This window comes from Bufo bufo, chromosome 5 (genome assembly GCF_905171765.1).
Source record: "Bufo bufo chromosome 5, aBufBuf1.1, whole genome shotgun sequence".
Lineage (NCBI taxonomy): Eukaryota > Metazoa > Chordata > Amphibia > Anura > Bufonidae > Bufo > Bufo bufo.
This window is the reverse complement of record NC_053393.1, coordinates 121805808-121833556: the sequence shown is the minus strand read 5'-3', so window position 1 is coordinate 121833556 and position 27749 is coordinate 121805808. Positions and strand designations below refer to the sequence as shown.

The window sequence follows — 27749 nt, the reverse complement described above, 5'->3', positions numbered from 1 at the left end:
TTTAAGACTGCTCTTCCAAGTGTGCATGTGCATGAGGTGGTCAGAAAAGATTGCTGTGTGCTGAAGGAGTGTTTATCTGACACTTATCTAATGTGCGTAATTGTAGTCATTTCAGTCATAGAACTGTCATAGGGTATCATCTTTCCATCAAGGTGGAAACTTCTAGGAGCAAAATCAGATAGCTATGCAACTATTACTATTGGTATCTTCACGTACATTTACACGGCGGATGTGCGCAGTAGTGATTTTCTGTATACATACTTCAAAATGTAGTGGACAGTCTTACCAGACCCTGTCTCTGCACTAGCAAATCCTCTCACAGGGGTGTATGCCGCAACTTTCTAGCAATATTGTTTGTAAAGTTTAGCCTTGTATTATTTGAGCACTATGTGGTACATCTTAAGGGGAATGTGTCATCAGAAAATCCCCTATCGCTTAAATCAAGTTACAAAGATATTTTCATATGTAAAAAAAAAAAGCTAAAATCCTGTCGTTTTTGCCCTGGTCACTAAGTCTAATAGTATTATTATTATTAAAGCGTCATTTATTTCATATACAAACGGAGAATACAAATGTGTTCGCACTCTATATCCAGCATTCTGCCCTGCCTCCATGCTGGATGAGACATTGGTGTACATTTTGGCCAAAGCATAATAAGCCACTCACCACGTCAAGGTCGCCTCTATGAGTGGTCCCTAACGCTAGTTCCTACCTGTTCATGGGCCATGACAGCCACACAAAATCCAGGGAGCGCAGGTCATTAATTTCATGGCGCTATACATATGAGAAGGAGTGCACATAATAATACAGACAATAAGCATGAACAGGACGAGTTACAGACTGGTACAGAAGGAGAGAGGGCCTTGCCCGTGAGGGCTTACAATCTACAAGGTATGGAGGAAGGACACAGTAGTAGTATGTGACGAATACCGCACCTCGCAGCCCCGCCTGACGTCAACTACGTCGAGCTCATGTGGTACAGTTTCGTCACTGGTTACCAAGACGTGACGTTACGCTCTCCCTGGGAGCTTGGCACAGTTTACACAGACACCTCCTGTCCACGCAGGCACAGGGAGGCACGAGGAGTGAGTGAGGGTGGTCTACGCTACCTCACAACCCTGACAAGCTGAGAGAGTCTGTTCACTGCCCCCAGTAAATCAGCACCCTGCCAGCCGGGTAGACTGCCACCAGTTCCTTGTTAGATATAAGCCCGGTCTGCTAGCGGGATTATATTGGGTCAGAAACCAACCCCAGGTAGCTTATAACTATGCCGAAACACGGACGCGAGGGTTCGTGATCGAGATACAAGAACAGCGCAAGATTAAATTATATATTTAATTGCCTTAAAGGGAACCTGTCACCAGGATTGTGTATAGAGCTGAGGACATGGGTTGCTAGATGGCCGCCAGCACATCCGCAATACCCAGTCCCCATAGCTCTGTGTGCTTTTATTGTGTAAAAAAAACGATTTGATACATATGAAAATTAACCTGAGAGGAGTCCTGTATGTGAGGTGAGTCAGGGACAGGACTCATCTCGGGTTCATCTGCATATGTATCAAATCGTTTTTTTTACACAATAAAAGCACACAGAGCTATGGGGACTGGATATTCCAGATGTGCTAGCAGCGATCTAGAAGCCCATGTCCTCAGCAATATACCCCAAATCCCGGTGACAGGTTCCCTTTAAGGGCGCACTAGACATAACACTATATACACACAGAATATATACAATGGTCAGGCGTGCAAATACAGATGCTGCGGTACAAACAGGGTTAAACAGAGCAAAAGTCAGTTACCAGGTAGATGAGTAGTCCTTTGGGTTATGATGATGAATTCTTGGTTGATATAATCCTTAGTAGTAGGCACCACTTCTTTGTCTGTTCAGATCACTTTTAGTCAGTCCTCCTATTATCATCATGTGCAGGATTACAATGGAAGGTAATATTTATATATATAACGTAGGATCCAAAATTCACAGTAAGTGATTGCCAATGTATTCTTTCCTTGTACAATGTCCTCTGCACAGGTCACAGAGCATGCCCAGAAAACTCTCCCACAGAAGTCAATGAGTCCCCCCCAGGCTGTTTCCCACAGTGGCTGCCGTAAAGCATATTTCTAAATGCTGTTAAACAGCTGATCAGGCAAGATGGTCACCCCCGAGCATGTATAGGAAGTAGATAAAAAAAATCTACAATCACAAAATAAAAACAGGAAAAAAGGAATATGTATCTTTACCGGGTTTTAACTGGCAGGCGTCCTTTTATATTGATGGCCAATCCTCGGGATTCTGCTCACTGCGGGTCCAGCACCGCGCATCCCCTCCCATCAGCTGTTTGAGAGCAGCTCTGGTGCTGAAAATAGTTGGTGGAACTACAGAGGTCCATCCATTGTGGCTGGCCACTACACAACGGATGGAGCTGTGTCAGGTGCCTATTACTAGCGCTGAAGCTGATTGCTGGGGGTATCAGACCACCGCTGATCAGGTATCGATGACCAAATGTAGAAGGGTTATGCCATGATTGATGTAAAAAATGGAAATCAGACATCATATAGTAGATGACAATACCTTTCTAACACAGCTAGAACCAGCCCTGTACCTCACATGGGTCCAGAGATCTTCCCATTCATTGCTCCTATTGCTCTGCTTGATTATCTTCGGCCTGGAAGCTCAGGGGGACGTGTACTTTCTGCTGCAGCTTTTTTCCTGTAACATATGACTGGTGACAGTTGAAGTTTTAAACTGAGCATGTGCGACCAGCTCAGTGAGACGGACAAGAAATAAAAAAAAGAACAAACAGCAGGTGGCGCTATGCAGATACATTTTATTGACTAGCTCGCTGGCTATGCCACATTTTTTATTACATGCAATTACAAAAGTATTCAGATCCAGGTGCTGGTTTGAAAAATAGGAAATATGAAAAGTAGAATATGTTTCATAACAGAACCCCTTTAAGGATAGGCCATTATTATAAAAGGACTGGACAGGCAGGGCACCATCCAGCCTAAGGCCGTCCCACCCCCTCACCAGTTATACCCCAGATGTATATATATGAGGACTGCTGCTTCTGGTGTGTAGATGGGGGTATGATGCATGTATGTTATTTGCCCCCTTTATCCTCGGAGTACATGGGGTAATACTCACTTGTTGGTGGAGACCCTCCTGAACCGTCCGTAGTGATGTGTGATAATCACTGAGAGATTGTAAACCTGCACCATGAATATTTATGTCTTCAGCTTACAGCACAGCGGGCTCCTAACCAGTGCCCGTCACTCACCGCACTGCCGCCATCTGCTTCCTGGAACGTGCCGTGACGTCTAAACATATGTTTTATAGGTTTAAAGGGAACCTGTCACCGGGATTTTGTGTATAGAGCTGAGGACATGGGCTGCTAGATGGCCGCTAGCACATCCGCAATACCCAGTCCCCATAGCTCTGTGTGCTTTTATTGTGTAAAAAAAACGATTTTATACATATGCAAATTAACCTGAGATGAGTCAGAGCTTGAAAATATGACTCTTCTCTGGTCACACAGTAAGATATGACTATTATGTTAATTTGCATATGTATCAAATCGTTTTTTTTACACAATAAAAGCACACAGAGCTATGGGGACTGGGTATTGCGGATGTGCTAGTGCCCATCTAGCAACCCATGTCCTCAGCTCTATACCCAAAATCCAGGTGACAGGTTCCCTTTAAAGCTTTGCATTATTTTATTACACGGTGGGCACTATACGGGCACTGTAAGTAATGATGGGTCACAGTAGGAAATAACTGTGGCAGCATTATAAGGCACTGGAGGAATCCATTAATTACTATGGGGGCACTGTGACTACTGGGTAAACGATATGACTGCTGTGGGGGGGGGGGCTCTGGGGAGACAGTGTGAGCACAATAGGACTACTTTAAAGGGGTTAAATGTTATTTTTATATAATTCAGCATGAAAAACGAGTCACTTTTGTAATTTACTTTGTTACTCCATTTGTGAGATATTCTCTTTACTTCATTATAATGGAGCCCCCTGGGGTTTAATATGTATAGAAATGTGCACGTACCCCCACCGAGGTGGTCACACATGCTCAGTTATATCTTTCAACTGCAAACAGCTATACCTAATGTTAGTAGATATGACAGTTACAAGGAGTGAGCTGCAGCAGAAAGGACACCCCCACGCTGTGATAAGGAGAGGGTTGCAGCAGAAAGGACATGCCCCCCCCCCTGAGCTATGACAGGGAGAGAGATGCAGCAGAAAGACACCCCTCCTGAGCTGTGATAGTGAGAGAGCTGCAGCAGAAAGGACATACCGCATGTGCTGTGATAGCTGCAGCAGAAAGGACATACCGCCTAAGCTGTGACACTGAGAGAGCTGCAGCAAAAAGGACATGTCCCTTGAGCTGTGATAGCTGCAGCAGAAAGGACACCCCTCCTGACTGTAATAGAGAGAGAGCTTCAGCAGAAAGGACACCCCTCCTGAGCTGTGATAGTGAGAGCTGCAGCAGAAAGGACACACATTTCTGCTCGGTGGAAATAAATCTAGCAGAACAATTTGAGCAATGAATAGGCAGATCTCTGGATCCATGTGAGGTACAGGGCTGGTTCCAGCTTTGTTAGAAAGAGATTGTCATGTTCTATATGATGTCTGGTTTTCATTTTTTTACATCAATCATGGGATAACCCCTTTAATTACTGTTGGCGCACTATGGGAATATTGTGGCTGCACGAAGGTACTATGGAAAAAACTGTAACTAGTGTGTGGGTGCTGCGTGTACTGTGATGGCACTACGGGGGCACTGTGAGTACTATAGGGACTGTAATGGGGACTCTGCTGGGGGACCATATGTGGGCAATGTACCTGCTACTACCAGAGACTATTAAAGACACTGGGGGTCATTTATTAAGACCGGCGTTAACAGTCCCTTTAGCCGGCGGTGGATCCGCACAAGTTATAGACAGGCGCCGACCTTTCCAAAAGTTCACCGCATCCAGCGCCAGTGTAAATGTAAGCCAGCTTCCGAGTTGTCTTACATTTAGACCATTTTCTACACCTAAAATAGGTATAGAAAATGATGAATGAGAGGGGCCTACCGTTCCGTCGCCTTCCCTGCCCACCCCACACCCACTTTTTTATACTTGCCGTGAGCGGGGAAAAGTTGCAGATTGTGGTGCAAATAACCTTTGCGCCGCAATCTGCGCCAGAACATCTAATATAGGCGTATTTCTGATTGTAAACGACCCCCATCATCTATTGGGAAGGAACTACAGGGAATTAACTTTGGTGGGCAATGGGGGGATGTAGCTATTGTGATGACCCTATGAGATGACTTGATTATGGTTGGGGTACAGTAAGTGCTGCAGGGTACAGCAGGGCGATTCAGGTATGTCAATGCTACTGAATAATCACAGCTTTGATGCCGTCATCATTATCGTATATGGATTTTGACATTGTATGACAGTAGGGGTTACATGAATGTGATAATCAGCGAGTGCAGGGGACAGGTAGTATTGTGACGGATACGAATACTATGGCGTTCCCCCTCCTATTAGGTCATATTCTAGCTGAAGAATTGCCCAGGCCTGCATATAATGCCACATATAGTGACATGTATACATTGTGCCGCTCATACAAGCTGGTGATGTGTTCTTAGAGGGGAAATCCACCCAGAAATGATCATTAGACATGCGATAGAGACACATCAGAGCATTACCTTGATGGAGTCTGCGGCTGTGATCCCTGCTATTTCCTAAAATACAGAATATGCACTGGAAAAGGGATAACTGTCGGGGGATGTGACCTGTAAGCTCCACGAATCTTGAGGCTCCTAAATTCGTGTTTGAACGCACCACTGCTCTGTTCAAAGCCTCTGGGACTGCGGAAAATAGTGGAGGACAGCTGTACCAGATTGAATGGACTGGCAGTGTGCCAGCTAGACCGCAGCGCCATTCAAATGGGGCACATGGGACCCCAGTTCTTGTTTGGTCAGACCCCCTCCGATCTAACAGGTTTACTCTATCCAGTGGATCGGAGCTAACTTGTTACTGGAATACCCTTTAAACGCTATGTAGACTTTCAGGGGCATTTTTTTATGATTGCATTTAACTCATTTTAGGCTAAAAATCCTTTTTTTCAATTGGTCTTTATTAAAAATGTTCATCCTTTTCTGAGATACAGGGGATAAAAATCAGCCTGTTTACAAACTATCACTTTCTGTTTCCTTTGAATCCCGTCATCTGACGGCTCATGTGTAGTGCTTATCTCTGCTCTCCTGCCTCATAAACACTTAATATTTTTTTTTAATAAGAAGGAAGGGTACTTTCACACTTGCGGTAGGACGGATCCGACACGCTGTTCATCCTGTCAGATCCGTCCTTCCGCTATTTCGCCGTGCCACCGGACCACCGCTCCGTCCCCATTGACTATAATGGGGACGGGGGCGGAGCACCGGCGCAGTACGGCAGTTCACGGTGAGAGGCCGCCGGACTAAAAAGTCGGACATGCAGGACTTTTAGTCCGGCAGCCTTTCGCCGTGCACTGCCGTGCTGCGCCGGAGCTCCGCCCCCGTCCCCATTATAGTCAATGGGGACGGAGCGGCGGTCCGGCGGCACGGCGAAATAGCGGAAGGACGGATCCGACAGGGTGAACAGCCTGTCGGATCCGTCCTGCCGCAAGTGTGAAAGTACCCTAAGGCTATAATCAGCGTTTAAAAGGTCAGGAGATCAGATGACGGGATTCAAAGAAAATAGAAAGTGGCAGCTTGCAAACAGACTGATTTTTAACCCCTGTAGTTGAGAAATGGATGAACATTTTTAATAAAGACCAATTGAAAAAATAGATTTTTAGCCCAAAATGAGTAAAATTCAATCATAAAAAAAAGATTCCCAAAGGTGTCCAGTGCCATTACATGTTCTATGCTCGGTATAAGGCTACATGCACACGAACGTTGTTTGTTTTTGTGTCTGTTCTGTTTTTTTTTGCGGATAGGATGCGGACCCATTCATTTCACTGTGCTGTCCGCATCAGTATGTCCGTTCCGTAGCCCCGCGAAAAGAATAGAACATGTCCTATTCTTGTTCATTTTAGGCATTGTTACAATGGATCCGCAAAAAAAAAAAAACGGATGGCATACGGATGTCATCCGTTTTTTTGGGGGGTACCGCAAAACACATACGGTCGTGTGCATGTAGCCTAAAAGAAAGATCATTTCAGTGATTTTTTTTACAAAGATGGATGTTTGGTTTCAGCCGGTGTGATGCTGATGTCAGTGTTCCTATGAAGGACGTGTTGTCACCGGGTGTAGTGATGGAGCAGGAGCAGAAATGCTTATCCATTCATGTGGAGATGAGCATCTGGCTGCTGGTATGGCCAAATCAAATCCAAATGAGCTTGTTAACGATGCATACAAATCATTTAAATAAAGATGTTCTGTTTTGCTGGCACGGCCCAGGTGTCATGTATTCTGCTCCGTGGTGGTGATATTTCGCATGGTTACAGTTTTTTTTAGAAAACTGCTGTTATGTACAGTATTATCTGGAGCGGCCTCGGCCTACACCTATACAAGTCCTGCTTTTTGCAGCCTATTTGTTCCTTTTTTTGCCTTTATTATTTCTAAATCTGATCTACCGTCTTTATGGGGCTGCTGATGGCAGCTTCTTGAGGTTTACTCGCTGTGGTTCTCAGTCCGTGGACCTCATTACCATTTTACATTGCAATATATTACAGCCTGTATGTAGATGGGGTTGGTATCATGTGCACGTCTGGTTTTCTGTTCTCTCATCCTTCAGCTTTTATTTCGTCTTTTTAGGCTACTTTCACACTAGCGTTAATATTTTCCGGTATTGAGATTCGTCATAGGGTCTCAATACCGGAAAAAAAACGCTTCGGTTTCGCCCCCATTCATTGTCAATAGGGACAAAACGTAACTGAACAGAACGCTCCAAAATGCATTCCGTTCTGTTCTCATACCGGAGAGCAAACCGCAGCATGTTGTAGTTTGCTTTCCTGGGATGCGGAGCAAAACGTCATGACCCAAAATGCAAGTCAATGGGGACGGATCAGTTTTCTCTGGCACAATAGAAAACTCATCCGTCCCCCATTGACTTTCAATGGAGTTCATGACGGATCCGTCTTGACTATGTTAAAGGGGTTGTCCAAGTTATATTTATTGATGACCTATCCTCAGGATTGGTCATTAATATCAGATCGGCGGGGGTCCGACACCCGGCACCCCCCGCCGATCAGCTGTTTGAAGAGGAGGCGCGCGCCGTGCCAGCGCTGCCTCCTCTTCACTGTTTACCTTCTCGCCGTCGCCTCTTCAGTGGTGAGAAGGTGTAATTACACCTAACCGTCCCATTCATTTCAATGGTACGGATCGCTTCTATACAAGTGTATGGGAACGATCTGTCCCATTGAAATGAATGGGACGGTTAGGTGTAATTACACCTTCTCACCACTACAGAGGCGACGGCGACTCCTGCCGATCCGAGCTGTTAGAGCAGAGCCTGGAGGTGGGGCTTCACTGTGATGTGCTCTTTGTGTTGATATGTGTCACGACATCTTATTCGGAGACCACTGCATCTGTCACTCAAAGCAGAGGGGAGGGTTCCTGAACCAGATTAATGGAGAGCAGAGAGCACTTCACAGTGAAGTACCGCCTCCAGTGCACTTAAAGGGGTGTTCAAGTTGTAACAAGTTATCCCCTATCCACAGAATAGGGACTAACTATTAGATTGGAGGGGGTCTTCTTGTTGTGACCCCCATTGACCACAATGAATGGAGAGGCAGGTTGAGCGTGCACACTCTCTACGGGACTGTTAGAGACAGCTGAGTACAATTTACGGCAGTCCCATAGAGGTGAATGGAGCTGCAGGGCACATCCTTGACCAGAGGACTGGGACTGTTTGCAGTCAGCGCTTCCTTATTCCTCACCAGAACCTGCTGCTCATGCGCCATGCTGCCCTACTGCTTGTATTTTCTAATGTATCCACAGTTTTTCATACGTACCGTGTTCCCTACATTTACCAGAACTCATTTCAATGGCGGACACCTCTACTGTTTCGATTCTATCAATCTCTATAATGTTGAAGATGGGAATGTGCGAGCGTTCATGAGTTGCCAGCAGATCCATAAATCTGTTTTACCTAAAGGTCGCGCGGCAGGACGTCTCAGCATCGAGCCTCGCGCTGAATTCTGCAATATGCAAATGGTAATGTATTTCTGTTTCTGCAGTAGAAATATGAATCAGCATGTGCTGGGACTTATGAAATTGTGAACATGCGTCATCACATATTGAGAATGACAGATTGGCTTTGCTTCAAAGTCGTGTTAGTGTTTAATACACATTTATTAACATGAACACAATCTCTTACTCCAGATAGCTGAAACGCGCTGTGGAGGTTTTAGGAAAACAAAGGCCTTTGCCTATAGTCACAGACTAATTCTCTTTTTTGCATAAATGATCAGAACACAGTTTAAAGTGGCCCCGTACTTTCAGTAAACTTTTGATATGTCATAGGGACATATCAAAGTCTGAGACCACCACTGATCTCTATATGCGTGTAGGGAGGCACTCACTTAGCGCTCTCTCTCTCCTCGCTGCACGAAACAGGAGTGAGACGGACCCATAGACAATTCTGGAGCATCTATTCTTATGGCTCTATGTTGTGCCATTCCTTTATTGAATTACTAGCAGTTTGCAATGAAGGTCCAGATGGGTGTTACCAGTTGGGGGGAGGGGTGTCCCTGCACCGTCTGACATTGGTAGCACTGATTGGATAGTGGCAGACTGTGCAGGAACACACCCGTAACTGGCAACACCCAGATAACAAATGAATGGATACTCACCTGTTTCTTTATGTTTCAATGATGTTTATTAAAGTTTTTCACAATAATAAGGTACACAGTACATTGTGCATAAAATAAAGGACATAGCGTCCAGTCAAGTAGGCATAAACAAATAATACAAAGAACAAAAAGACATAGAATAAATTAATCAAAAATAAGGAAAATATCAAGTAGTCAGGGGTAGCAGTCATGCAGTTCAAAATTACATGAGTTAAGTCTTGGATGGCGATCAGCAAAAAGCAGGCCCATATTTACCTCCATCCCTTAGTTGCATACGATATATATTGTAACCTATCAAAGTTCAGAGTAGAGCGAAAGATTGGCAGAGTGGGGAGAGGACGACCAAGGCTCCCAGACAGTCTCAAACAAGGGAAATGTATCAGAGCGGATAGCTGACATCCGTTCGTATTGGTAAATCCTGTTAACTCTATCAATCACCGCTTGGTAGCTCAAAATTGAGGAACGCCACTGAGAAGCAATATGTATCCTAGTAGCAAGCAGGATGAATTGGGCTAACTTGAACCTAGCAATCGTTAGTTTAGATGGCTTGTCTCCAAGCAGAAATACCGGGGGTGTAAGGGGGAGGGTGTGCTCCAACAAGGATGAGAGCAGATCACAAATGCGACCCCATAACCTGGAAACCATGGGACACGTCCACCACGTGTGGAACATCGTGCCCTCCTCCCCACAACCCCGGAAGCAAGTAGAGGGGACTTCTGGGTAGAAGTGGTGCAATTTGGCAGGAACCAAATATGTCCGGTGGAGAATCTTAATAGAGGTCTCTGCCAGGGTAGTTTGCCACGACCCTTTAGAGAGTGTCTGGGAACGTTGGTGCCACCTAGATACACTAAATTCCTCTAACAGATCAGCCTCCCATTCCAACATATAACGAAGCTTAGAATCCTCTGGAGGTGCAGTGAGAGCCGAGTAAATCCGGGACAATAAACCCTGCTTATGTAGAGAGAAGGACATTAGCCTTTCAAAAGGTGTATAATCAATATTATGTGAGCCATTCTTTAGGGAGTGAAGGAAGGAGAATACTCTCCGGACATTGAATTGCTCACGAACTGGAGGGGTGAATTTCTCAAGGAAATCAGACATAGTTAGGATTTTACCCCGTACTAGGAAATCCCGGAGGGAGCACAATTTTTTTTCGACCCACCATGAGAAAGCCCCAGATTGGAGTCCAGGGGAGAAAGCCGGATTACCCAAAAGATATTCTAAGGGGGACGGTTTAGATTGGAGGGAGCGCTTGAACCTAATGGATCTCCATAGGAGCAAAGCGTAATATGAGAGTTGGGATTTGGAACGGAGTGAGGAGGGTAATGAGGAGGTGGTCCAAATAAGGGCTCTCCAGGAGAACGGCCCCAGCAGCGATTGTTCAAGGGAAACCCATATAGGCTGAGCCTGTGCAGGGAGATGAGTCAGAAATAGTTGAGCTAATCTGGCAGCCCTGTAATACTGAGCTAAGTCTGGCACTGAAAGGCCACCACAAGCCTTATGACGACACATAACAAGCTTAGAAATACGAGCTCGTTTATAAAAATTGGTATAGATGACGGATGTGAGGAAGGTAATTTGAGACTAGCCTGAGGCGAAGAGTACAAAGCTTGAATAGCGGAGAGAAAAGGGCCTCTAATGTTAAAGTGGGAGAGAGTCCGCCAAAGATAGGTCCAGGAGACTGTATCAAAGGCCTTCTCTATATCCAGCGCTAGTATAGCTACTGGAGTTGAAGTCCTGTTCGCCTCATGAACTAACCTCAAGACCTTCCGTATATTATCTGGGGCTTCCCTGCTGGGGATGAAACCCACCTGATTTTTGTGTATCAGGCTAGGGAGAATTCTATTAAGTCTACGCGCTAAGATGGAGGTGAACAGCTTGTTGTCTATATTCAAAAGTGAAATGGGTCTATAGTTGGAGGGTAAAAGAGGGTCTTTATGAGGTTTGGGGATCACAGTCATTTTGGCTGCTAAGAACTCGGGTGGGGGTGTGGAGCCTTGCAATAAATGGTTACAGTATTTAGTAATGAAGGGGATTAACTGGTCTGCAAATTTTTTAAAGTAAAGTGCTGTATAGCCATCTGGACCGGGGGCTTTTCCCAGTTTCAGGGCCTTAATTGTGTAAGTCACCTCGTCAGGTGTGATGGGGCTATTGAGTTCTTCTAGTGCTGCAGATGAGACCTTTGGGAGGGAAGCAGAGGAAAGGAAGTCATCTGCCTTAATGTTGGGGTCACCTTTTTGTTCCGAGTGTAGTTGTTTATAGAAGGATTGGAAGGTGTCATATATGATGTCTGGGTGGGAGGTAGTTCTACCAGACCGTGTACGGATTTGGTAGACTTGGTTAAGTCTCTGTGTGGCTTTGAGTTGGCGTGCCAACATCTTATCCGGTTTATTGGCATATTTGTAATAGTAGGAGGACGTCCAGCGGAGTGCTTTTTCAGTATTATTTGAAAGTAGGGCATTCAGCTGAGTTTTAGTGTCTTTTATTTCCTTCAATAGGTAAAGGGTTGGTGTTTGTTGATGGGCTCTCACCAGTTTAGCCAATTTAGACTCTAGTGCAACCTGAGCTGAGGATCTGTCCTTTTTGAGCCTTGAAGCTACCTGTCACGGCTGAGGATGGGGGAAATCCTCAGCCGTGTGGAGCCCGGTGATGTTACGGCTGCTTGGCCATGAAGACAGGATTAGGGAGCAGGTCACCTCCTAAAGGCATCCCTAACCTGACCCTGACTCCTAGCTACATGAGCCAACCTTGATGGTAGGAGGGCTCATGCTCCGGAACCTAGAAGTCCCTGCTAGCCCTCAAGATGGCCCTAAGCTAGGAGCTGAGTAAGACAGCCCACTCCTCCTAGACACGGAGGAGCAGGAGTCTCAACGGCCAAGCTGCTGTAAAAGGGGGAACATAAACAGCTCTATGGATATGGCAGGTGAACAAAGAGTTCCACCTACCTGCCACAGCCTTGCTGACTGGATCCCTGTGTAAACAGGGTGCAGATCACAATCGCATCCCCACACAGGGACCCAGATCCATAGCTGCACAAAATCACATATAAAACATCACACGGACATCACACATAACTAGAAATAACTTAATGCGACATTATGGTTATGACCACAGGGGTGGCTCTTACTGGCAGGTAATAATGACATGAGGCTGCTCTCAGCTAAGCATGGCTGAAGCAACCTGCAGGCCTGCAAAAGCAGTGAGGCTTTATAGGCCAAGAAGCCACACCCCACAGTCGGACACACCCAGTGCACACACACACTAGGAAGGAGATTAACCCTTCCAACACCAGGGAAGGGAAAACACCACTTAAAGGGGACGTGCACACAATAACATAAAAAGGAAGTGCACACATACACACAACACACAAAACCGCATGCACAGCGTAGCGAGCTGCAATGGCACAGCTCAGCCTGCTACGCTGCCACATACATACTGTTGCCAGCGGCAACCACAGGTGAGGCAAATACCACAGCCCTCACCTGTGATTGAACACCAAAGAAAACCGCTGACAACCGCATGCGGTTCAGGAGTCACGGTCATAGCCATGGCCGTGACACTACCTGAATGAGTTTGCCCCGTATGAAAGCCTTGTGAGTCAGCCACAAGTTCATAGGGTCGGCATCCGGAGTGTTGTTTAGTAAAAAGAACTGTTTAAGCTCGTCTAATATCGCATTAAACACAACCGGTCGAGTCAGTAATGACTCATTCAGGCGCCAAGTAAAAGGGACACTAGAATTGTTGACTAAAGCGAATTCAGCTATAACCATGTCATGGTCTGACAAGGAGGACACAACATGTCTGGAGTAGGTTAGTGAGGAGAGGTAGGAGGTGGAGGCTAGGATTAAATCAATCCGGGTGTATAGTTGGTGAGAAGGAGAATAATAGGTATATCCCCTTTGGGGGCCATTGTGCTCCCTCCAGGTATCCGCCAAGGACAGAGATTCCATCACATGCTTAACTTTAACATTATGGGATGCAGGACGCATTTGAGCCGGGAGGGTGGAGCGATCCACCTGTTTCTTTATGAGCTGCGCTCTGGCCCTTCCGCTGCTGATGTCATTATCTTGGCTGCAGCAGTGACGTTCTGTGCACATAGGTCACTGCTGCAGCCAGTCACTGGGCTTGATTGGCTGCAGTGGTGACTTGTGCACAGAACCTCACCACTTCAGCCAAGAAGATGACGTCAGCCCCTGGATGACCGGAGGGCAGCTCATGAAGAAAAAGCAGAGAAAACAGGTGAGTATCCGGTAATTCGTTATTCTGGGGCATTTGCAAGGGTTGCCCGACGTTTTTATATATCTCATGTGACCCCTTTAAGGTCAGCGGGCTAAGTCATTGATCCATTCAAAGAAATTCATGCCATGCTCTTTTCTGGTCCATTTTTCATGCAAAAATCGCCCGTTCAATCCAGTGGGCAGCAAAAAAACTGACAATGCACGACGCGCGGTCCATTTTTCGTTGATGTTTGCTGGGAAGGTGGGGGTGCATTCTTCAGTTTTTGGGTTTTTTGGACGGACATGAAAGTCAGATGACATGCTGAAGCTGTACAGACAGAAAAACCGAACAAACAGAACGCAGTCAGAGACAATACTGTTTCAACACAGAGGGAAAATGGATGAGTTTTACATTACTCGCCCCCTCGCCAACGAACCATAAGAAACTCGTCCATGTTCTGTCCGGATGGAGTCCGCGCGCCGTGGGTTTTTCTTGCAGATCGATTCAATTGAATGAGTACATCTTGCAGGAAAATCTAATATGTAACATTCTGTGATTTTTTTTAGAAAATCTCCTATGTGAATATACCCCTTCAGTTTTATGGGTCAGTGTTCAGCCAGGGTGCTGTCCGTTCTAAACTCAAACAGCACCCAGACGGAAACATCGCCCGTCTTAAAGCAAGCGTCGTCACCCGGTCTCCAGCACATAGGCACTTTCCTGCTGTACTCCATCTTCTCCATCGTCTTTCTACACCTCTCAACTACTTTGCTGTCATAGTCGCCTTCATGTGCACTGTCATCATGGCTCATATTGTCCTGTGTGACTGTCAAAATTAAGTTGGGCATTTGGCTTTTTCATCTGTTTCATTTAATGTTTGTGTGTGTCGTTAAAAAATATCGACAGTGTCCCCCAACAGTGACCTCTACAGCACACCGCCCCTTTAACAGTGAACTCCACATTCCCCCAACCCTTAACACTGGCCCCCCTACAGTGCCCCGCCACTTTAAAATGGGACCTCAACAACAGCCTATACCCTTAACTTTGACCTTCACAGCAGCCCGCCCCTTTAACATTGAGTTTCACAGCACCCCATTCCATTGACAGTAACCTCCTCAGGGGCCCGCCCCCTTAACAGTGACCTCCACAGTACCCCGCTGCCTTAACAATGACCTCCACAGCAGTTGCCCCTTTAATAGTGGCCCCTGCCCCCTTAACAGTGTGCGACCCTTTAACAGTGACCTCCACAGCGGCCTGCCCCTTAACAGTAACATCCACAGTGAACGCCCCTTTAACAGTAACCTCCCTCCACAGTGCCTGTCCCTTTAACAGTGACCTCCACACCGCCCTGCCCCTTTAATGCTAGGGCTACACGACGACATGTGTTGTGCGACATTTTGTCTCAACAATTTTTATAATGATAGTCTATGGTGTCGCACTGCGACATGTGACATGCTGCGACTGCGACACGACAGTCGCAAAAAATCCATCCAAGATGGATTTTTCGGCGACTGTTACGTCACAGTTGCAGCATGTCACATGTCGCAGTGCGACACCATAGACTATCATTATAAAAATTGTCGCGCTACATTGGTGCGACATCAATGTCGCGTGACACATGTAGCAGTGTAGTTGTGCCCTCTGTGTCGTGCAGCCCTAGCCTAAAGCTGACCTACAGCAGTGAAGAAAAATGGCTGGGTTGTTATGGAAACCTGGTTTAAAACTGGGTGTATGTGGAGACTAAGGGCCTGTGAGCTTCTATTGGCTGATGAGGGTCATGTGACCTTGTGTATGGCAGTTGGGATATGAAGAGAAAGACTTGCAGGCTTGTATTGGCTTATGCAGGTCATTTTTGGGGAATATCTCAGGAACGGTACGTCCTAGAGAGCTGTGACCCCCACAGGATTTCTTTCCAGGTAGCAAGTGATGTGTATACCAAGTTTTGTTGAAATCGATGGTTGCGTTTTTGATCGCAGAACACACACACACACATATACAGTATACGTCCTTCTTTATATATATATACAGTAGATTAATTATAAAGGTAATTTCTTGAAATCCTCATAAAATAACAATTGTGATCCATCCTTAATTAAAACTCTGCATTGTTCCATTCCTTTATTATTCCTTCAGGAAATGTATGAATAAATTGACAGCTGGGTGTTACCATTCCACTTGTCAATGAGACATGTCCATGGGATAAGACAGGGGCGTTTCTAGGGTCTCAAAAGATCCGGGGCCCAAGCCCCAATGAATATGGCCCCCCTCCCCCCGCACAAGAACATTTTGCTGTACTTGCTACACAGCAGCACATACCTGTCACATCCATTACTACCTTAAGAAAAATGTGTGCCCCCTATAGTAATAGTGCTCCTCATAGTGCCACCATTAGTAATTCCCTTCTAGAATGCCATCATTAGTAATACTGCCCCCTACAGTGCCCGCAACAGTGATAACGCTCCCCCAGAATTCCCCATTAGTAATACTGCCCCCTACAGTGCCCCAACTGTGATAACGCTCCCCAAGAGTTCCCCCATTAGTAGAAGAGCCCTCCAGTATTAATAATACCCTCACAGAGCCCCCAGTAGAAATAAGGCCCCCTATTGTTCTACCAGGGATAATAAAGCTCTCTACAGACCCCTCAGCAGTAATAAGGCTCCCATAGTGCTCTTAGTAGAAATAAGGTGGATCTATAAGTCCCTCCTATAGAGCCCCCAGTAGTAATAAGAACGCCTAATGTCCCCTGAATTTATAATACCCCTACAGTGCCTCCAGTATTTATACTGCCCCCTACTGTTATAATGCTCACCCTTAAGTGCCCCCAGTATTTATAAAGCCCCCTGCAGTGCCCCCTGTAGTTATATTCCTCCCTCCACCATACAGTCCCATGTAAATAACATCACACCATCTCTCCTGCCACCTCCAAAATACAGTCCTATGTAAATAACATCAGAAACAGAGAAGAGGCATTATTCCAACTGGGGGCATTATACTAATGGGGCATTATTCTAACTGGGGGCATTATTCTAACTAGGGTCACTAATGGGTGGCATTATTCTAACTGGGGGAATTATACTAATGGGGGCATTATTCTAACTGGAGGAATTATACTAATGGGGGCATTATTCTAACTGGAGGAATTATACTAATGGGGGCATTATTCTAACTGGGGGCGCTAATGGGGCATTATTATAACTGGGGGCACTAATGGGGGCATTATTCTTCCTGGGGGGCACTAATGTGGGGCATTATTCTAACTGGGGGCACTAATGGGGCATTATTCTAAGTGGTGGGCACCAATGGGGGCATTATTTTTCCTGGGGGGCACTAATGGAGGTATTATTCCAACTGGGGGCATTATACTAATGGAGGCATTATTCCAACTGGGGGCATTATTCTAACTGGGGCACTAATGGGGCATTATTCTAACTGGGGACATTATACTAATGGGGGCATTATTCTAACTGGGGGCATTATACTAATGGGGGCATTATTCTAACTGGGTGTACTAATGGGGCATTATTCTAATGGGGCACTAATGGCGGCATTATTCAAACTGGGGGCACTAATGGGGGCATTATTCTAACTGGGAGCATTATTCTAACTGGGGGAATTATACTACTGGGGGCATTATTCTAACTGGGGGCACTAATGGGGCATTATTCTAACTGGGGGCACTATTCTAACTGGGGGCATTATACTAATGGGGGCATTATTCTAACTGGGGGTCCTAATGGGGCATTATTCTAATGGGGGGCATTATTCTAATGGGGGGCATTATTCTAACTGGGGGCATTATTCTAACTGGGGGAATTATACTAATCGGGGCATTATTCTAACTGGGGGCACTAATGGGGCATTATTCTAACTGGGGGCACTAATGGGGGCATCATTCTAACTGGGGGCATTATTCTAACTGGGGTCGCTAATGGGGGCATTATTCTAACTGGGGGGCTCTAATTGGGGCATTATTCTTCCTGGGGGGCACTAATGGGGGCATTATTCTCAGTGGGGGCACTAATGGGGCATAATTCTAATTGGTGGGCACTAATGGGGGCATTATTGTTCCTGGGCGGAACTAATGGGGGCATTATTGTTCCCGGGGGGCACTAATGGGTGTATTATTCTTCCTAGAGGACACAAATAGGGGCATTATTCTTCCTTGGAGCACAAATGGGGGGCATGATTCTTCCTGGGGGGCATTAATGGGGGGGAATTAATTCTGGTGTGCATGATGGGGGCATTACTATTATTGGGGGGCACTAATGGGGGCATTACTATTACTGGGGGCATTATTAATTTTGGGGCAGCACTAATGGGTGCATTAATATTATTGGGAGCCACAGTATGATAGCAACTTAACACCCTGTGTTAAGCCACACCCCCACAACCACACCCTTGGGAGTGTGGCTTAACTTGGCGGGTATTTTTTTTTGGTAAAGGTGGCAACCCTACTCCCCAGTCACCTCCAACATACAGTCCCATGTAAATAACATCCCTCCCTTCAGCCCTAACATACAGTCCCAGTTAAATAACCACAACTCTCAGCATTGCTCTGCCTCTCCCTTCACTTACCTCTCCTCATGTAGCAGACATCACCACAGCTTCTTCTTCCAGGACTTCTCCTCTTCACTGCCCTCCTCTCCTGCACTGGTCACATGATGGTGACATCATCGCAGGTCCTTTTCAACCACTGCCTGTTTAACTGGTCACATGACCTGTGATGTCATCACAGGTCCTTCAGGTCTTCCGGTGCATTTGATTCAATTGTATTGCCGTCCTGAGGATGGCAATACAGTCGTTTCTAGCTGGAAGGCAGGACATTCGTGGCCTGGGACAAAACATCAAGGGCCCAGGGCTGTGGAGTCGGTAAGCCAAAGCCCAAACTCTGACTCCTCAATTTCCCCTAACTCCGACTCCCACTCCCTCATACAAGGCGCATGTTTAAGCGATAACTTCATTTAAGCTTTTTATCACCCTTATGAAACAATAATCAAGCTATTTAGGTAGAACATAAAATATATTTATTGGATACAACTTTAGAACACAAATAACTTTCTAACAAATTGTAAATATGCAAAACGCTGCAGTAAGTGGGAAAAAAAACAGTTCTCAACAAAAACGTCCTGAATAACATTTCTGGGGTGAGTCTATGAATTTGTTCTGAGAAATAGTATTGCCTCCAACAAAGCTTTCATACATAAGGCCCTAAGTGTTTTACATTATACTGCTTCACAGTCTAGAAAGTGAAAGTACTAGCAGTGCTAGATAACAAAGGCTGGCAATGGCTTCTGTATTTCTGAATTTGAGATATTAGAAAACAGTTTTCCCCCTTATGTCCTATGTATAGCATATAAAAGCCATCAGAGCAGCTAACCTCTCCAAACATGAGCTCAGAGGAGCAAACTAAAACATAAAGCATACAGAGAGAACATGAACTGGAGAAATGATGTATGCACTGTTCATTGAAAGTTTATATATACTAAGAAGCATTTGCCTTAAAGGGGTTTTCTCATTGGCCGACAGGCAGTTTGCACTCACTGTCTCCTCGGGGGTCTCCAGCAGTTATTAGCATATATGTATTGCTTTCATAACATAGTATGTATAACTCACCTTTAATTTCAGTGGAAACAGTGTTGTTGGTCTCCTTTTTTTGCTAAGGCATCAAAGTCTGGAGTTAGTTTTGTTGTTGCAATTCGCAGAATACTGTGCCAGTATATAGTGCCCCCCATAATGTACCAGTATATAGGGCCCCCATAGTGCTTCCCCTCTTCTCTAAAGTGACCCCCATAGTGCTTCCCCCTCTTCTCCATAGTCCCCCCCCCATATTTTGGCAGTATGTAGGGTCCCCATAGTGCTTCTCCTCTTCTCAATAGTGGCCCCCATAGTGCTTCCCCTCTTCTCCATAGTACCCCTCCATATTGTGCCAGTATATATGGCCCCCACTCCCCTTCTTGCCACAGTATACTATAAATAATAAAAACAATAAACACATATACTTACCTTATACTGCTGTCAGTGATGCGATGCAGGCCTCTTCCGACCTGTGTTCCGCTCTGTACGGCTCAGGCGACGCGATGATGTCATTGCGCCGCCTGCATCGGCCTCTGATAGGCTACAGACACCAGGCCTGTAGCCTATCAGAGGAACGGGCAAGGGAGACGCATCTCCCCTGCTCCTCCGCACCATTCATTTGTATCGCTGTCCCGAGGACGGCCATACAGACGAATATGGAGATGAGCGCTTCCACAATGGAAGCGCTCATCTCCACTCCTGCTGCCTCCGGACAGCTCTGCGGGCCCGATAAAAAGGTCCGCCGGGCCGTAGTTTGCCAATCACTGGTCTAGACTCTATAGTTCATGACTAAAGTAACATCAACTAACCAATGGATTTAGGAAATGTCTTCTTTTAACTGTCCCTTTATGTTGAAAGCTAATCTTTGTAACTAGTGAGAAAACCTCTTTAATCCTGTTTTCTCTAGCAGATCTGAGAGGAGTGCAGCCATTCCTTCCCAGTGCCTTTTTCCTCTGATCTGTAGCGGAGGAGCTTCACTACTGAGCATCTACATAAAGGGCAGCATATAGTCATCTCAACTAAAAGCCTAGCTCCTTAGATCAGACATTTATAGGGCATTTCATCATTTTTCCATATTTTTGGAGTCTGAGTCGGTCCATTTTATAACGACTCCGACTCCACCAAAATGGACACCGACTCCACGACTCCGACTCCACAGCCCTGCCCAGGCCCCAAATGTTTTAACCTAGCAAAGCCCCTGGGATAAGAGCTGACAGTGTCAGGGTAGAGACACACGTAGGAGGGCAGAGATGTGCCCTAATGCTGGGAAAAGCTCAGCCGACATGCAAAGCATGCATTTTTCTTATTAACTACTAATAGCTATGTGGCTTTGCAGGTAAAAAGCATTTTGGTTCTTTGCCTTCTTATTCATCACTTAGCACTTATCAGGACATTACAGGTGTGTGACTCCAGCATCCTGCCATGTGGTCCATGCACAGCTTTCATTTCACCGTGATACAGATTAAGCTTGAAGCATGCAGAATGAACGGCCAGTCGCGCACCTATCTGACTCACTGATGGAGTATTTATCCGGAAATGAACCTTCATGCTCCCATTCCCAGACATTTATATTTTAATACAGCCCTGTCTCCGCTAATGTGCTTCCAACACCCTCTCACCTCCAATTCTAATACATCATCTCAATGTAATCTCGATGCAAATATTATGCAGAGCCATTCTGTGTGAATGTATGGGGATATCTCCAAGAAGTGCCGCATCATTTACAACATGGCAGAGCAAAATAATAAAAAAATAATAGACTTGTCAAGTGCTAAGCTAGATGATATTATGGGACGGACATACCGTAACTGAATCCAGGATCGAATATTTTATTTGGCCTTTAATATTGGTCTTCTTCATACCCTGCCATGGCAGTAAGTGTACTCAGTATATATTGCAAAGAAAAAAAGGGGGGGTCCGTCAGAACATCCCAATGCGCAGGTGCACGTCGCCGTGGCTGGAAACACAAAGTAAAAAATACAATGCAACAGCTCTCTGCAAACCAAATAAAGTACAAAGAAGTATTCTAATGCTAATGCTATGCTTATTATGTAAATTAGAGATGCTTGGTAAATACATTTTGTACAAAATTATTTGGGCCCGTCTGCCACACGTCAAGGCGATCTCTAAGACTGGAACCTAACACTAAATTCTACCTGTTATGTGCCATGATGGCTACCATACAATTAAGGGAGTGTAGGTTCCACCAACAAATGCAATGAGAGTCCACCCTATACCTCTCCTGGTGCCAAATGGCTTCCAGTAAATGAGGGAGAGCAGGCTAAGCTTTATACTCATACTAATTAAAATCAGCCTATGGGGCAGACGAGCTGGTCAGGAGTGCACGACTGAGGTGTCAGCCACACCTCCGGTACAAACTGCAAAGAAAAAAAGGGGGGTCAGTCAGCACATCCCAATGCGCAGGTGCACGCCGCCGTGGCTGAAAACACAAAGTAAAAAATACAATGCATCAGCACTCTGCAAACCAAATAAAGTGCAAATAAGTATTCTAATGCTAATGATATGCTTATTATGTAAATTAGAGATGCTTGGCAAATATATTTTGTACAAAATGTATTTGCCAAGCATCTCCAATTTACATAATAAGCATAGCATTAGCATTAGAATACTTTTTTGCACTTTATTTGGTTGGCAGAGTGCTGATGCATTGTATTTTTCCTCAGTATATATGTCAGGTCTGGCAGTAATGGTAAGAACAATACTTTGAAGTGTGATAATAATTGTATTGATCTGTTAATTGTCCAGGTTACTGGAGGTTTGGCTTTATTTAAGGGATGACTAAAATGTTAAAATGACCCTCCACATTCAAGAGGGTAGAAATGCAGTAAAACTGAAAGGGTGTGTGTGTCTCAGACTACCCCAAACTCCCTGCAAGCACTGTGGCTAAACTGTAGTCGCAGATCACTGCTCTGCCTTAAAGGCTATGTACACCTTTGGGGACAATTTTTATGGGGAGGCAATTATTGCATTGTACTTATTTTGAGCTAAAAATAATTTTTTCAATTGGTCTTTATTAACAATACGGTGTCCTTTTTTGTGTACAGAGCTGACATACTTTACTAGCTGTGGATTTTTTGCCTTTTCCATCATCTGGGGAGCAGACCGACTCCTTATAGCTGTGCTCTGACATTATAAACACTCATTATAGCTCAGTTCATATCTTGCAGATAAGAATGTGGCTTAAATAAGTGTTTATGACCTCTTAGTAGTTTAGAGATAAGGGTTATTAGATGACGTACCAGTCACACAGTTAAAAGAACAGTTAACCCTTTGTTGTTAATAAACAATTGAAAATGTGATTTTTAGCCAAAAATGAGGGAACTGCAATCATTTAAAAAATTGCCTCCAAAGGTGTACATAGCCTTTAATAAAACTGAGTAAATAACAGGTTATTTTCCCCTGTAGGTACTGACTTAGGGCTCTTTCACACTTGCGTTCTTGTCTTCCGGCATAGAGTTCCGTCGTCGGGGCTCTATGCCGGAAGAATCCTGATCAGGATTATCCTAATGCATTCTGAATGGAGAGAAATCCGTTCAGGATGCATCAGGATGTCTTCAGTTCCGGACCGGAACGTTTTTTGGCCGGAGAAAATACCGCAGCATGCTGCGCTTTTTGCTCCGGCCAAAAATCCGGAACACTTGCCGCAAGGCCGGATCCGGAATTAATGCCCATTGAAAGGCATTGATCCGGATCCGGCCTTAAGCTAAACGTCGTTTCGGCGCATTGCCGGACCCGACATTTAGCTTTTTCAGAGTGGTTACCATGGCTTCCAGGACGCTAAAGTCCTGGCAGCCATGGTAAAGTGTAGTGGGGAGCGGGGGAGCAGTGTACTTACCGTCCGTGCGGCTCCCGGGGCGCTCCAGAGTGACGTCAGGGCGCCCCAAGCGCATGGATCATGTGATCGCATGGATCACGTCATCCATGCGCATGGGGCGCTCTGACGTCATTCTGGAGCGCCCCGGGAGCCGCGCGGACTGTAAGTATACCGCTCCCCCGCTCCCCGCTCCTACTATGGCAACCAGGACTTTAATAGCGTCCTGGGTGCCATAGTAACACTGAAAGCATTTGGAAGACGGATCCGTCTTCAAATGCTTTCAGTACACTTGCGTTTTTCCGGATCCGGAGTGTAATTCCGGAAAGTGGAGTACACGCCGGATCCGGACAACGCAAGTGTGAAAGAGGCCTTACATGTCATGTTTGAGTTCACTTTTGGATAAACATTACAATAAAATTCTGTAATAAAAAATGCCCCTCTAATTTAGAATATTATAGATATATAAAGTGCTGCTCTATTTTTTATTTTTATTATCCTGGGACGCTTTTCCTATTGGAGCTTGCACCCAATCTTCAAATCTAAAGGTTGGTGCTGCCATTCATTGCATTTTATATATATATATAAAGGAAAACTTGCTCACTGCTTGAGGAAGGCTCCAGCATAGAGCCGAAACGTTGCATGTCCAGTCTGGGTAAATAAAGATTTTTCAACTTTTTATCTCATGGAGTGCTGCCCGCTTTTTTTACTTTTATATATATATACATACACACTGTTTATCATATTAGACACCATGGGGAAATGTATTAAACTTCACCAGTTTTCTGGCGTAAAAAAGTTAAAAATTTTGCCTCAAGTCCCATTTTTCTCTCTTTTTCGACCCCCTAACCACTTTTGAAAAAAAAGGGCTTGGGGCATGGGCAGAAGGGGGCAGGCCACATATGGGACCTCTGCGGCCTGACACTTTCAACAATACCTGCACATATCAAAATGGTTGGCCATGTTTAAAGAATCCAGGCTGAATGGGCACACAAGTCCATGCTGAGCCACACTAATCATGTACCTGTACTTGTCACAAGGCCCCCAGTTGCCTGTCCCCCGGCTACATTAACATCCCACCGACACAGCTGTCATGTGCATGAGAACCAAAATGGCAGTAGTCACTTGGTTTAGTCACATGACCGCTTTCTTACCCTTCCACTGCCACATTTTCTTCTGTGCAGGTGTAGCTTGGCCAATCCAGCACCTTCACATAATAAAGCGTGGCCGTGGTTGGCTCAGAAAGCAGTCATGTGATTAAACCACGTGACCACTGCCATTTTGGTTTCCATGGACATGGCAGTCGCGGCAGTGAGATGTTTACATAACTGGGGGATGAGCAGCCGGGGGTCTGGTAACAAGCAGCTCAGGGGACCTGCAAAGCTTTGAGTGCCCATTCTGCAGGTATTCTTTTAAAGTGGCCAACCCCTTTAATCTAAAATCTGTGCTAGCTATTTTGTAGGCATAGAGTTTATTTCCTGGTGCACAGACCTCCCGAGGATGCACCAGAATTATTAGGAGGTCTGTGCCTCTTAATTATTTATTTAGATGCCTCATATGCCGGAATTGCCAGTATTAATAAGTCCTCCCCCACGCCCTTTATAGGCACATTGATTGGAGGCCGGATTACTGATTTAACTGATTAGTCTTTTTCTTCCCATAAGATGAGAAACCTAAGAAGCGGTTTTATCAAAGATGAAAGCCGCAGCTCCACGATATATTTTTTTTGTAAAATGATCTTTTATACAAATCTATGCTTAATGTGATTTAGCGGGATTTTCTCAGCATGACAACTTTCAGGCCTTGTATAGTATGTTACACAAAGCAGAACAGAAGTCCTGACGACACTCATATTTAGCAAGTGCAGGGAGGGGACGCTCTTGTCACCTACAGAACCTGGAGCCTTGGACAGTCATTCATTCCTTATGAAAGATATCACAAAAATAAATGATAAAATAAGTAATGTGATAGCAGAAAACAACAATTACCTAATATATTGTTATTTGGTTGGTGCCACATGTACTGTAGAGTTTTTTTCTGTTGTTTTTTTAGGCAACATACAAACAACAGTGAAAAACAGATGTGTAATAGATGTTTTTTAGCGGCTGTCACATGTCTGTTTTAAGAACAATGGTAGTCTGTGTGGTTATTCACAGGGCTGTGTTACACATCTGTTTTTCACTGTTGTTTGTATGTTGCACAGCCAGTAAAAAACAGATGTCAAAAAGTACAGTAGAACATGTTCTATCCTGTCCGTTTTCACTGACCGACAGCCACCATAGAATTGAAGGGTATCGTTTTTACCGTCTGATTCTCAGAAAGGCATCAATGAAATAAATTAATGTGAGGGGAGCAATCAGCAGAAATAAAATGGTCGCCATCCTATTAGTACGGAGAAAACCTGTCCTAATCACACAGCAGGACAAGTTACCTCACAACAGTCTCCTCTCCTTGTCAGGGATTATGATCCAGAACACAGTTTAATATGATGAAGGGGCACACCCCCAAATACACTGATGAAGGGGCACACCCCCGAAACGCCTATGGGCTGCACCTTAAACCGGCATGTTGGCAAAGAGTCTTCCCTAGACTTGAACTAAACCTTGGAAACTACAGAACACACTTGGACGACGCCTGGTCCTATGGAACATTTTATTTGCTGATGATAAAAAGCACAGTCAGCCGACATCCATCAGACCACCATAACCGGCGTCTAGAGGAGTGGATCGACCAGTTTAAAGGTAACAGCGCAACAGCAATTGCGAATGGTTGGGACGCCACCATAAAAGCTTATTGCATTTAAACCTACTGGTCTTATTGTTATACTCACTGGCATTGAAAGCTTATAACGGAATCACGCACATTCAAATATCCTTTGAAGTCTGGATCATTCATAAAACCATTTGTGCTGCCACTATACAAGTGGATGCAGAACCAATTTGCGGTTTTTGTTTGAATACTATAGCGGTACCGCTTGGACTAACATTTGATGCGCTTATACCATATTGCTGCTTACTGACATTGTGACATATTTATGACTGCTTATGTGAATTTATATTGATGTTCGTTAGATATATACTGCTTTTATATACCGATTTTATATATATTAAATAAATATCTCGGTTGTGACATCATATATAGAGTGCCTGGTCTATCTTGCTTTATATTTGAAAGGAAAAGATGACCGAGTACCACCCTTGAATCACAAGGTATCTTAATCAAATCGATCCATAAAAGGGCCAGTGAAGGGGAGGGCAGGAGCCGGAGACTCGACAGGTCCGAGGCAAGAGAGAATGTAGCAATCCATATATCCTGTAGCCTAGGGCAGGACCACAGGATATGGTATAACGTACCTCTTTGTCCACATCCCCTCCAGCATAAGGATGAGGAACCAGGGAAAAAATGACTTAAACGGTCAGGGGTATAATACCACCTCAGTATGGTTTTAATCAGGGACTCATAATGCAAAGCGCATCGAGTATTCTTAGAGATAAAGGAAAAAGCCGAAGACCACTGCTCATCAGAGAAGATTAACCCCAGATCTTTTTCCCAGGTAAGCAGTGGGGTCGTTTTAACAAAGGATCCCTTATCTCCGAGCATCATATACAAAGGCCGCAGTCGTGTCCCTTGTGGGGGGGCAAGTGACCATAATTTAAAGACTTCCTGATTACACACAGGATTAAAAGGAGCATTAGCAATAAAAAAAATGCCTAATGCATAGGTATTTATAAAAATATGTATGTGGAATCAGAAACCGTCTATGAAGGTATTCAAAAGAGCAAAGGGTATCTGAAACAAAGAGCTTGGATAAAAGATCTAGTCCATTCAACGCCCAAGAGGAAATCAAAATGTTTGGAATAAGGTAATTAAGTACCGTTATAGGGGTAAAGGGTGGGAATGGTCCCGGTTCGCGTGGGCATATTTTATGGAATTGGGACCAATTGTCCAATGCCATGGATACTAGTGTCGGAAGCGGTGGGCGGTTAAATGTCGGGTAAAGAACTGCCAATAAAAAAGTTTTCAGGCTATTAACAGGAGATAAGGTTGTTTCAATATGTACCCACTGTTTAGTGTAGTTATCCATCCACCATTCTCTTAGCTGAGATATCTGCGTGGCCAAAAAGTACTCATAAATATTCGGAAGGCCCAGCCCACCTCGGACCTTGGCTCTCTGCATTATTGTAGTTGCTATCCTGGGCTTGTGCCTTTTCCAGATCAAAGCATTAATTAGCTGAGTACACTTCCTAAAAAAACTAGTTGGAGGGGTAATAGGCAATGTCTTAAATA

General features: G+C 45.0%; 1 protein-coding gene across 1 annotated transcript in view; it reads left to right on the top strand.

Moving 5' to 3' along the window:
- Positions 1–27749, top strand: part of NKAIN3 (sodium/potassium transporting ATPase interacting 3) — a 703104-nt gene that overhangs the window by 10235 nt on the left and 665120 nt on the right. The gene's annotated exons all lie outside the window — the stretch shown is intronic.